Source organism: Eubalaena glacialis, unplaced genomic scaffold (assembly GCF_028564815.1).
Source record: "Eubalaena glacialis isolate mEubGla1 unplaced genomic scaffold, mEubGla1.1.hap2.+ XY H_2, whole genome shotgun sequence".
Taxonomy (NCBI): domain Eukaryota; kingdom Metazoa; phylum Chordata; class Mammalia; order Artiodactyla; family Balaenidae; genus Eubalaena; species Eubalaena glacialis.
In genome coordinates, this window is record NW_026871156.1 from 1,024,794 (window position 1) to 1,036,979 (window position 12,186).

Below are 12,186 nucleotides of genomic sequence, written 5' to 3' on the forward strand. Positions count from 1 at the left end.
GCTGCAGCCTCACTTCACTTCAGATTGTGGGAAGTGATCTTATTCAATCAGAGACCCAAGCAGCAAGCCCTGCCCACCCATGGACACTACCAGCCAGCCTGTCCAGAAGCACAGCCTGGACTGACTGGTGATGTTCTTTCTCTGCAAACTTGTAAACTCTGGAAGACATAACCACATATTCAAATATGCAGGCATCATGCAAGGATAAAAGGATCAGAAGAAATCAAGGACACACAACAGCACAAAATAAAATTAATAAAGCTACAATAGCCACTGTAAAGAAAGGGAGAACTATGAACTGACTGTAGAAGAATTCAGAATAATCTTCCTAGAGTGTTCAGTGAACAAGAATAAAACATAGTAAACAAATATAGGAAAAATTACATGAGCAACATAAGATGTTCAACACAAATACAGAAACATTAAAAATAAAACAAAGAAACAGAATTCCTGAAACTGAAGAATATAATATCTGATATGAAAAGTTCATTAGAGAGCTTCACTACAGAATCAATCAAGCATAAGAAAGAATCACTGAACTCAAGACCAGTCATTTGAAATCAATTCAAAAGAGTAAAAAATAAGTTTCAGAATACAAATTCAACATACAAAAATCAGTTGCATTCTATATACAAACAATGAATTATCTGAAAAGGAAATAAGGAAAACAACCCATTTACAATAGCATCAAAACAAATACTTAGGAATAAATGTAACTTAGGAGGTAAAAATCTACACACTGGAAATAATGACATTAGTGAAAGAAATCGAAGACACAAATATGGATGTATTGCTCTGAATACATTCATCACTCCCCCCTGAAAACACGGTACCCATTGAGTACTCATTCCCTTTATTTTCCCCCTGGAGCCCTTGGCAACTACTAATCTACTTTGTACAATGTACAAATGTACACAAATAACTGGAAAACTACCTTGTGTTCATAGATTGGAAGAATTAATATTATTAACATGTTCATACTACACAGCCATACATAGATTTAATTGGCTCCTTATTGAAATTCAAATGGCATTTTTCACAGAAACAGAGAGAACAATATTAATGTTCATATGGAATTACAAAAGATCCTGAGAGCCCACACAATCCTGAGAAAGAACAAAAGTGAAGGTATTACACTCTCTGATTTCAAACCATATTACAAAGATACAGTAATCAAAACAGTATACTAATGGCATAAAAAAACACACGTATGTCAATGGAGGAGAAATAAGATCCCATAAATAAAACCACCCATACACAATCAACTAATAGAAGACATGAAACCATAAAAATCCTAGCTGGGTTTGGGGGTAATGGGAAGATGCTAGTCAAAACAATGAGCAATTTTACACTATCACTGAGATAATCCAAATAATAAGGACTCATTTCAAAAAGCACGACATCTACCAAATTAAAAAAAAAAAGAGAGATGAAAATACCTGTAACAAGTAAAAAGACTGAATCAGTTATGAAAAACCTCCAAGCAAAGAAAAGCACAGAACCAGATGGCTTTACCAACAAAATCCATTGAAGATTTAAAGAAAACTTAACACCAATGTTTCTTAAACTCTTTCAACAAATAGAAGAAAAGGGAACATAGTGCTGGTAACAATACAATATGGTGCAGCTCTTTGGAAAAGTTTGATGAATGCACAACTACACGATGAAGCAGCAATTCCCCTACTTAGAGTATGATCCCATTCAATTTCTGAGTGTTACTAAAAAGAACTAAAAACAGGAATTCAAAAAAAAAAAAAGCCTTACATGTAATTTTCATACCAGAACTCTTAACAATACCCAAAAGAAAAGGTGAAAACCAAAGGTGAGAACAAACCAAGCATGCATCTTTTGAAAATGGGTAAACAAAATGTGGCAGAGACACAGAATGGAGTATTGTTCAACCACTAAAAAGAATGAAAGATCAGGCTAAGTGAAAGAATTAAGGAACAAAAGACCATGTAGTTTAGGACTCTATTTATAGTAAATTTCCACAAGAGACAAACCGATATACAAAGAAAGTAGATTAGTAGTTGCCAAGGGCTCCAGGGAGAAAATAAAGAGAATGAGTAATTAATGGGTACCACGTTTTCTGTGGGGAGTGATGAATGTATTCAGAGCAAAATAGTGATGATGGTTGTGCAACTCAGTACCCATTAAGTCATTCATTTTGTCTTCTCTTCTCAGCCCCTAGCATCCACTAATCTATTGTCTATCTCTCTGCCTGTTGGTTTGTTTGTATGTATGTATATAATGATTGTCACTGAATTGCACACTTCAAAATAGTTAAAATGATAAATTTTATGCTCTTTGTATTTACCACTTAGAAATGAATTAATTGGTTTATTATTGATTAAAAAACATTGAGTGGAAAGCTTGTGGGTACCTCCTCTCCTCTTCCTCAGGATATGAAATTCTCCACTCCTCTCTGCTTCTTTGAGACAATTTGGCTTTGACCATGTCTATCAATGACAAATTGTCACTGTTAATTAAATAATAAAAACGTGAGGGGGGAAATGAAATGTGACGTGGGAAAAAAATAAAATGTTACACAAATAAATAATGTTCTCATACTCCCTACCCAAAAAAGCAAGTATTACTTGGATTCAAAAGCTGCTAGAGGGCTTCCCTGGTGGCGCAGTGGTTGAGAATCTGCCTGCCAATGCAGGGGACACGGGTTCGAGCCCTGGTCTGGGAAGATCCCACATGCCACGGAGCAACTGGACCCGTGAGCCACAATTGCTGAGCCTGCAAGTCTGGAGCTTGTGCTCCACAACAAGAGAGGCCGCGATAGTGAGAGGCCCTCGCACCGCGATGAAGAGTAGCCCCCACTTGCCACAACTAGAGAAAGCCCTCGCACAGAAACAAAGACCCAACACAGCCATAAAGTAAAAAAAAAAAAAAAAAAAAAAAGCTGCTAGACACAGAGAAGACAAATGAGTTGAATAAAGGTTTGGAATATAGATACCTCATGAATGTCAAGTTAATAAACCGTTCTTAAAGGAAAAAACAGAAACTTTTAAATAGAAAATGTGCTATATATTATTAAAGAAGAAAAATAAAGCATACGTAATCTAAATTGATTTTAATGACATCTTGTCTATATTAATACCTTTATATAATTAATCCAGCATTGGAGAAGAACTTGCACTCTACATTCTACCCTACTAAACAGTTGGTAGAGCAGAGACAAATCCTCAATATGATTTTCATCAAGAAGAGTGCTTGATCGTGAATACTAGTAACATGAATGGAAAATTAGCAATACAAATATCTAATTCAAGATATATGTTAAATAATTCACTAAACTGAAATTATTACATTAAGAAATTTCTTCTGGATTAAAAGTAGTAAAAGCCTGACACTTACAACTGGTAGTTATAACAATGTATTTTTTTAAACATCTTTATTGGAGTATAATTGCTTTACAATGGTGTGCTACTTTCTGCTTTATAACTAAGTGAATCAGTTATACATATACATATATCCCAATATATCTTCCCTCTTGCTTCTTCCTCCTCCCCACCATCCTATCCCACCCCTCTAGGTGGTCACAAAGCACCGAGATGATCTCCCTGGGCTATGCAGCTGCTTCCCACTAGCTATCTATTTTACATTTGGTAGTGTATATGTCTATGCCACTCTCTCACCCTGTCACATCTTACCCCTCCCCCTCCCCATATCCTCAAGTCCATTTTCTAGTAGGTCTGTGTCTTTATTCCCGTCTTGCCACTAGGTTCTTCATGACCTTTTTTTCCCCTTAGATTCCATATATATGTGTTAGCATATGGTATTTGTTTTTCTCTTTCTGACTTACTTCACTCTGTATGACAGACTCTAGGTTCATCCATCTCACTACAAATAACTCAATTTTGTTTCACTTTATGGCAGAATAATATTCCATTGTATATATGTGACACATCTTCTTTATCCATTCATCTGTTTATGGACACATAGGTTGCTTCCATGTCCTGGCTATTGTAAATAGAGCTGCCATGAACTTTTTGGTACATGACTCTTTTTGAATTATGGTTTTCTCAGGATATATGCCCAGTAGTGGGATTGCTGGGTCATATGGTAGTTCTATTTTTAGTTTTTTAAGGAATCTCCATACTGTTCTCCATAGTGGCTGTATCAATTTACATTCTCACCAACAGTGCAAGAGGGTTCCCTTTTCTCCACACCCTGTCCAGCATTTATTGTTTGTAGATTGCTTGATGATGGCCATTCTGACCGGTGTGAGATGATATATCATTGTAGTTTTGATTTGCATTTCTCTAATGATTAATGATGTTGAGCATTGTTTCATATGTTTGTTGGCAATCTCTATTTCTTCTTTACAGAAATGTCTATTTAGGTCTTCTGCCCATTTTTGGATTGGTTTTTTTGTTTTTTTGATATTGAGCTGCATTAGCTGCTTGTAAAGTTTGGAGATTAATCCTTTGTCCATTGAATCGTTTGCAAATATTTTCTCCCATACTGAGGGTTTTCTTTTTGTCCTCTTTATGGTTTTGTTTGCTGGGCCAAAGATTTTAAGTTTCATTTTGTCCTATTTGTTTGTTTTATTTTCATATCCATTTCTCTAGGAGGTTGGTCAAAGGGAACTTGCTGTGATTTATGTCATAGAGTGTTCTGCCTAGTGTTTCCTCTAAGAGTTTTAGATTGTCTAGCCCTCCATTTATGTCTTTAATCCATTTTTGTGTATGGTTTTAGGAAGTCTATTTTTGTGTACGGTTTTAGGAAGTGTTCTAATTTCCCTCTTTCACATGTAACCGTCCAGTTTTCCCAACACCACTATTGAAGATGCTGTCTTTTCTTCATTGTATATTTTTGCCTCCTTTATCCAAGATAAGTTCACCATAAGTGCTTGGGCCCATCTCCCGGCTTTCTCTCCTGTTCCCTGAAGTATATTTCTGTGTTTGAGTAAGTACCATACTGTCTTGGTTACTGTAACATTGGAGTATAGTCTGGAACCAAGGAGCCTGATTCCTCCAGCTCCGTATTTCTTTCTCATTTTGCTCTTAATCTTCGGGCTCTTTTACATTTACATACAAACTGTGAATTTTTTGTTTGTGCTTCTTTGAAAAATGCCATTGGTATTTTGGTAGGGTTTGCAATGAATGTATAGATTGCTTTGTTTTGTATACTCCTTTTTACAATGTTGATTCTTACAATCCAAGAACATTGTGTATCTCTCCTTCTGATTGTATGGTCCTTAATTTCTCTCATCAGTGTCTTATAGTTTTCTACATAAGAGGTTTTTGTCTTCATATGTAGGTTTCTACTTAGGTGTTTTATTCTTTATGTTGCAATGGTAATAGGGAATGTTTCCTTAGATTCTCTGTCAGAGTTTTCATTGTTAGTGTATAGGAATACAAGAGGTTATTATGCATTGACTTTGCATCGTGCTACTTAACAAAATTCATTGATTAGCTCTTGTAGAATTTGGGTAGCCTCTTTTGCATTCCATACGTATATTATCATGTCATCTGCAAACCGTGAGAATTTCAATTCTTTCTTTCCAATTTGGATTCTTTTCATTTATTTTTCTTCTCTGATTGCTGTAGCTAAAACTTCCAAAACGATGTTGAATAAGAGTGGTGAGAGTGAGCAACCTTGTCTTGTTGTGATCTTTTGGGAAATAGTTTCAGTTTTTCACCCTTGAAAACGATGATGACTGTGGGTTTGTCATACATGACCTTTATTATGTTGAGTAGGTTCCCTCTCCGCCAACTTTCTGGTGTTTTTTTTTTTTGGTAATAAAATGGTTTTGAATTGTGTTGAATAATTTTTCTGCATCTATTGATATTATCATATGGTTATCATCCTTCAATTTGTTAATAGGGTGTATCACATGGATTGATGTGTGTTCATTGAAGAATCCTTTCATCCTTGTGAAAAATCTCACTTAATCTTGGTGTATGATCCTTTTAAGCTTTGTTGGATTCTCTCTGCTATTTTAGGTTGAGGATTATTGAATCTGTGTTCGTCAGTGATACTGTTCTGTAATTTTCTTTTTTGTGATATATTTGTCTGGTTTTGTTTTCAGGGTGATGGTTGCCTGTTAGAACGAATTTGGAAGTGTTCCTCTGTCTGAAATTTTTGGGAAGGGTTTAAGAATAATGGGTGTACCCTGTTTCCTGAATGTTGGATTGAATTCTCCTGTGAAGCCATCCACCTGGACTTTTGTTTTTTGGAAGATACTAAGTCACATTTTCCATTTCATCGTTTGTGATTTGTTGGAGTATGTTTTCTATTTCCCTCTGGTTCAGTCTTCGAAGTTTGTATCATCCTAAGAATTTGTCCATCTCTTCCATGTTGTCAATTGTATTGGCATCTAGCTGTTTTAGGAAGTCTCTATGATCCTTTGCAATTCTGCTTCGTCAGTTGTAATATCTCGGTTTTTTTTATTATTAATTTCATTGCATTGAATCCCCTTCCTTTTCTTCTTGATGAGGCTGGCCAAGATTTATCAACTTTATTAATTTTCTGAAAGAACCATCTTTTAGTTTCATCGATCTTGCTATATTTCTAGTTTCTATTTCAATCTTTTCTGGTATGATTTTTTAGTAACATCTTTATAGAAGTATATTTGCTTCACAATGCTGTGTAAATTTCTGCTTGATAACAAAGGGAATCAGCTATATATATACCTATATCCCCAAATCCCCTCACCTTTTACTCTCCCTCCCACACTCCTTATCCCATCCCTCTGGGTTGTCAAGAGGCACTGAGCTGATGCCCCTGTGCTATGCCACTGCTTCCCATCAGCTATCTATTTTACGTTTGGTAGTGTACATATGTCAGTGTTACTCTTGCCCTTCGTGTCTTCAAGTCCATCTTTACATCAGCCTCTCTATTGATGTTCTGACCTTAGGTTCATCAAAACCATATTTCTGGTTGTTGTTGTTTTAGATTCCATGTATGTGTTAGCATACGGTTTTTGGTTTTCTCCCTCTGACTTTTTCACTGTGTACCACAGATTCTAGGTCCATTCACATCACTACAAATAACTCAATTTCTTTTCCTAATTTGGCTGAGTAATTTTCCAGTTTATATATGTGCCGTATACTCTTTATCTAGCCATCCACCAACGGATATTTAGGTTTCTTTCATGTTTTGGCTATTGTAAACTGTGCTGGGGGAGTTAAAGGGGTGAATGAGGCGTGGTTCTGGCTCTCGCAGAGTCTCCCACCCATGTGCTGTTGAAAGAAAGGTTTGCTTAACCCCCTGAGCCCAATGGAGGGGAGGCAGGACAGCGAATAAGCCCGTTGTCCCTCCTGTCCTGTTGGGTGACTAGCGTGCCTTCAAGAGGTGCAGTGGCAGCTTGCTTGAGCAGGTCACGTCTGCTGGTCACCAGGGAGAACCTACCCTCTCCTTCTGCTCACCCCCAATCCCTTCTCGTTGCCTCTCCTCCAGGTATACTACATTAACTTCACTGACTTTGCCAGCTATGAGGTGGTGGTGGACGAGAAACCTTTCCTGAAGTGCATCCACTGCATCGAGACAGGCAAAACCAACTACACCACTTGTTACACAGCAGGCATCTGCCTTCTCAAAGCGTGGCAGAAGATTGCCATGAAGATGGTGCACGCTGACATCTCCATCAACATGAGCAAGCACACCACCTTCTTCAGGGCCATCAGGCTGGGCGAGGCCCCTGCATCCTAGATTCCCCCCACCCCTGTCCCAATCCCATTTTGTCCCTGCCTATACTCCTACCCCAGGTTAGGGAGCCAGGACTTCCAGAACCTCTAAGTGCTGCTGTGGAGTGAGGTGTGTGGGTGTTGCAGCTGCATAGAAAAATGTCCCAGTGCTATTTATTCCCTGGTGACTCCTGGATGACAAGGCCTGCTTGACTTTCCATAATGACCTTGAGTGAACAGGACAGTTGATGGCGCCCCAGGGTTGACATGAAGCAGAACCTCCTCGCTTGGCTCCGTGTTGACTGCTTCTGGCATGACTCTTCAACCTCGAGGTCCTGTGTGTCATTTTGTTGCACTAAAGTGAGGGGCTTAGGCAGCAGGCGAGAATTAGCAAAGGTGCAGCTCAGACTGTGGGGCGAGCCTCTGACCCCGAAGGGTGGGGCGGGGGCGGGGCGGGAGGGGAGCATTGCAACCTAAGGACAGGGGCAGGGAGGGAAAGGTAGGTGCTTGTGGCAGAGACCAGGGGAGAAACCTGCCAGATGACCTTCCCACTCTCGCTGAGCCGCGTCCTGGCAGCTGAAAGGGCTTTGAGGACAGGAGGTTTTCTTTTCCTTGGAGCAATTGCAGGGTATGGCCAGAAACCTGCCTGCATAAGAACCAGAGGCCATGCTTGGGGCCACATGTCTTTCACTTTGTTTACAACTGCGCTCCAAGCTCAGAAGACTCCTTGGGTCACCCCCCCCCCAATTGTCCCCTTCCCACCCTGGCAAGAACTCCCATTTTCTTCCTCCCCAGAGCCTACCTCTGTCTGAGACAGGTGCCTATCCTGGGACCTGTGTTTATATGAGTCTGGGATACTCTTTAGATTACCTGGGCACAAAGAAAATTTTCCATTTATTAAGCAACACAAATATTCATCTAGTCGAGTCATGTCTGGGGGCAAAGGGGTTGGACTGGATGACCTCCAGAATTTCCTTCAAATTCTAATATTTTGGCAGCTGCCATGCTAGCCTACTAACATTCCCAAACCCTAGACTGACCCTGGGCCTCGGCAAGACAGAGCTTTTCTACCTGACCTAGAAAGGGTAAGAGCTGAGGATAGGACAGGGTTTTCTTCAAGTATGTTGCAACCCAAGTAGTCATTAGCCCAGGCCTTGTCTGAAAGGACAGCGGCTGATGCCCTACTAACCACATCGCCCTTTCTTCTCTCTGGCTCTGTAAAACCACGGCACAGCAGAGTCACCATAGATTCCAGGGCTGCTCCCCTGAATCCAGGCTCAGGAGGAGGTAGCGTCTAGGCACAGGACAGGGCTCTGCCATCTAGTCAGGCCCAAAGACACCTTCCCCCGCAACCCCAAGCTTCCCATCAAATCACATGACAAGATCATTCAAGGGCCTTATTTCCAACTGCCTGGGCCCAGTCTAGGTGCTGGGTCTAACCCAAAGCTGGGAGGGCCAATCTTGTAGAATCTGCTACTCTTACTCCTGAAACAAGTTTCCTTTTGAGGAGAGAGGGAATAAGCTCCTCCAGGCAACTGAAATCCATCAAGAACAACAGGTACTCATTTCTCTGCTGTGCCTTCCCTTTCTAAGCAAATACACTGCTTGACCCTTCAAGGGTCAAGGCAAGAGGGGTGAGCTACACCACCATTGTCTGGTTGCTAGTGACAGCCTTGCCACCCCAGCTGAGGCAAACTTGAGGCATGTGTTTGGCTCCAGCTCCTATAAAGTGCCTTAGACAGTCCTCAGTTATAGCAGGAGCTGATGAGAACCTCTCCTTAAAGTTTGTAAAGTGCTTTCTCTCTTATCTCCTTTGATAATATTATCAATCCCATTGTTTACCAGCTTAAGTCACAAATCTGGGGCTTTTAACCAGGTCTGATTACAAAGCTATTCTGTTCTGCCCCAGCATTGTGTTGAATTTGGAATCTAGAGAGAACCAATAAAAATGGTAATATGGAGCTCAAATCCTTGAAGGACCTAGGGAGAAACCCAAAGAGGCTAGTTTTCATTCCTTGATGGTAACGCCTCTTCTCTTGGCTGCCAGGGGTTCTGGGGAAAAAGAGTAGGCAGTTTCTTTGGAAAACACCCATCAGCCTTAGAACTCTTTTGTTCAGAATAATCGTCTTGGTACCATGTCCAAGCAACAGGCCTCCAGTACCCACAGAATGGATGCCCCTCATGTTCTTTCATCCACTCAATAAACCAACCAAGCATTGTGTATGGAGCCCCAACTGTGGACAAGGACCTCCTCTGGTTACCCTTGGGACAAGTTATAGGAACTAACCACTTCCTGCCACTACTAAGTGACTCCTTATCTCTTTCTGCCATACCACAAAGACCTCTGTACTACCAAGATCTCTCAGGGATGCAGGGAAGACCCGAGAGAAGTCTGGTTCTAAAACCAAAAAGGTGTGAGATGAAGGAAGGAAAAGGTTTCTTAATTGTTCCCCTAAAGGACATTCTGACATCCAGCTTATTCTCCAGATATGGAGGGGATTAGAGGGGAAATAGGATTCTCACAGGACTCCTTTATTCATTGAGACCCCTCAAAAGGAACCCTGGAGGGAGAGGGGTGATGAGGGAAGCAAGAAGTAGCCCTGTTGCTGCAAAGTTATTGAAGCAGTTTACTCTTAAGAGAATGTGGAACTAGATTCACACCTTGGAATTATGCCGATGTGGCTTTTCCAGAAGGCCAAGGCTAGCATAGAGAATGGGATAAGGACATTTGTGAACAAGTGGATGACAGAGGTTTGAAGGAGAATTGCATGGTGGGGACTTTAACAGCTTCTTCGGCTTCAACAGCCAAAGCTGACACAAAAGGCAGCTATTGAGGGCTGCTCAGTTACTGGTTCCTTGGAAAATGTTGTCTTTGCCTTATTTCCCCCTTCATCCACCCTGAACCAAATTTCTTTTGATGAGCAGTAAAGGGCTAGGAACCCTGGAGGTGAACAAAGACTTTGAGCCATGTGTGAGTATGTGTGTTTTATGTAACTTGTGGTGGATGCAAATAGATTAAGAGAAACTGAGAGTTTGAGAGGCCCTTAGAGGGAATCTAGCTCAACCTACGTTTCTACCCCATGTTACTCATGTGGAAACTGAGGCCCAGAGATGCAAGGTGACCTGCTCGAGGTGAAGGAGCCCCAACCTCCAGACTCAGCAGGGTGAGGGGGGAACAGTCCATGTCCCACACAGCCCCCTTGTTTCTACCACCCACAGACTTGAGGCTGGAAGTTCTTGGCCCCCATCAGGAGCCTGGCCAGGCAGGGAAAGCATAGTCACAGCTTTGGTCAGAGTGCTTTCTTCCCCAGGACACTCTCCCAGCTTCTGCCTCTGGATTGAAGGCTCCAGATGGGCCCAACATCACGGAGTCCTGAGGCCACCCTGCTGCTGCCTCAGGCCCCGTCCTTGCCTGGAGGCTTCCCTAGGCCATGTGAGCACAAAGAAGGAACTGGGTTTTGTTTTTTGTTTTTTTTTTGTAATCTTTTCAGGGTTCTCTCCAAATGGAGTTGGGGTATGTCATTTCTTTAGTCTAAAAGCTTCTAGCTGGGGTGGGGGGTGGGCTTTGTGGTGAGGATGGCCTGAAACAGGCCCAGTGCTTCTTTGGGAGTCAGCATTCAGTGTGAGATACTGTGTATATAAACTATATATAATGTATATAAACTGGGATGTAAGTTTGTGTAAATTAATGGTTTGTTCTTTGCAAATAAAGCTTTTCCCCCTTGTTCTTAAGATCATCTTAAGCACTTCCTACATGCTAGGTGCTTCTTCTTTTTTTTTTTTTTTTTTTTGCTGCTGTTGTTCTGGTGGTGGCTCTGGCGGTTGGCCATGCCTTATGGCTTGGGGAATCTTAGTTCCCCGACCAGGATTGAACCTGTGCCCTCAGCAAGAGAAGCCCAGAATCCTAACCACTGGACCGTGAGGGAATTCCCACTAGGTGTTTCTTTGACACCACACATGAACTTGGGGAAGGACCAAGGCACCCATTTCAGAAGGGGCAGCAGGAGGAAGGTGGTCTGAATTTCCTGTCAGAACATCCCACATCCTCTCTGTGCCCCAGCTCACATGCACCCATCCCTATCACCTAGGTCTTTTCCTGTAACTGCATGTCTGATAGGCTAGAGTTCCTGCAAAAAGGAACATTGTTCTGAGGCAATGACACAGCAGGGAGTCACCCTCAGCTTGAGACCATAGCATCTATAACATTCTTCAGGCCTCAGCCCAAAACAGCTTTGGTAGATCCAGCCTCCAGTTCCCCATGATGTATCATCCCATTTTGCAGATGAGGAGACCAACATTAAAGAGTTTAAGTAGCTCCCCCAAGGTCACCCAACTAGAAAGGTTACTTAAACTTTCAAACAACTGTTGACAAGATCCTACACTGTAAACTTTCTTTTTTAAAAAATAGATTAGGGATTTCCTTGGCAGTTCAGTGGTTAATTCTCCATGCTTCCAATGCAGAGGGTGCGGGTTCAATCCCTGGTTGGGGAACTAAGATCCCATGTGCTGTGCGGCCAAAAAATAAAATAAAAAGACAAACTTT